Raw genomic sequence first — 1,790 nt, forward strand, 5'->3', positions numbered from 1 at the left:
GGAAAGAGTAGTATTAGCATGAAATGAACTGAGGCTTTCAGTGTGAATAGGAGACATTTAGAAAACCTGCCAGGCTGAAATTCTGTTTACATGATTTTAGTCCCATGAAGGATAAACCAGCTTAAGAAGATGGGATCCAGTCATTTATTTGAAGATTCCCCACTACTCAAATGAACAGGACTCCTAAAACATAGAAATTTGCCAAACTGAAGAGTCACTGAGACAAGATTTTGTTTCAGAAATTTGGAAAGGAGAATCTATGGAGGGAAAGCTGGAGGGGAAACCAAGGCAGAAGCTACCTTCTCTTTTCTCTCTAGGTACAGAGTCCCAGCAGTCCAGATCCATGGAGGAAGTCAAAGTCACATGGTTTGTTGCCTTTTTGCAGACAGAAAGGATGGATCTATCCTGGTCTCCCATCTGTGCACTGTCCCCTGGACTCATGGAAAGAACTGAGAAGTTTTACTCAATACCTTTGTTGAGAAAAGCGTTAAAATAGATTGGTTTGGATTAAGTGCTGTCAGAGGATCTGTGTAGGCCTACACTTTTGCATTTTCTATTGTAACTCACTGCAATTCTTTGCCTCTGTGCAATGTAGGTATATTTTATTTGTCCAGTTAAAAATCAGTTTTTGCATGATATTTTCATTCTCACAAGTAATAAATGACCTCCCAACAAAGAAAAGTCCAGGTCTGGATGAATCCACTTCTGAATTCTACAAAACTTACAAGGAAGAGTTAACCCCTATCCTACTCAAAATATTTTTAAAGATCAAGAAGAAAGGAAACCTTCAAATTTATTTTATGAAGACTCCATTATCCTCATTCCCCAAACAGATAATGACATGACAAAAAAAGGAAAACTACAGACCTCTCTGATGAATACAGATGTAAAAATTCTCAACAAGATACTTGCAAATCTTATCCAACAACATATAAAAAGATTATTCATCATGACCAAGGTAGGATTTATCCCAGGAATGCAAAAGTGGCTCAACATATGCAAGGCTATCAATGTAATACACCATATTAACAGAAAGAAAGATAAAAACTATATGATCATTTCAACTGATGCAGAGAAAGCATCTTCACCATTAACCAAAATCAACTCAAAATGGATCAAAGATCTGACCTAAGACCTCAAACAATAAAGCTACTGGTGGAAAATACTGGAGAAAATCTGGGAGACATTGTTAGCCAAAGACTTCTTAAATAAGACTGCCAAAGCACAGGCAATAATCTCTAAAATAGACAAGTGGGACTATATCAGATTAAGAAGTTTCTGCACAGCAAAGGACAGAGTAACAAGTGTGAATGAACAACCCCCAGTATGGGAGAATATTTCTGTCAAATATTCCTCAGATAAGGGACTGAAAATCAGAATACACAGGGAACTCAAGAGGCTTACCCAAAAAATAATGATTAATCAAATTAAAAGATGGAAAAACATGATATTTTCATTCTCACAAGTAATAAATGACCTCCCAACAAAGAAAAGTCCAGGTCTGGATGAATCCACTTCTGAATTCTACAAAACTTACAAGGAAGAGTTAACCCCTATCCTACTCAAAATATTTTTAAAGATCAAGAAGAAAGGAAACCTTCAAATTTATTTTATGAAGACTCCATTATCCTCATTCCCCAAACAGATAATGACATGACAAAAAAAGGAAAACTACAGACCTCTCTGATGAATACAGATGTAAAAATTCTCAACAAGATACTTGCAAATCTTATCCAACAACATATAAAAAGATTATTCATCATGACCAAGGTAGGATTTATCCCAGGAAT

Source organism: Tupaia chinensis, unplaced genomic scaffold (assembly GCF_000334495.1).
Source record: "Tupaia chinensis unplaced genomic scaffold, TupChi_1.0 Scaffold000197_1, whole genome shotgun sequence".
Lineage (NCBI taxonomy): Eukaryota > Metazoa > Chordata > Mammalia > Scandentia > Tupaiidae > Tupaia > Tupaia belangeri.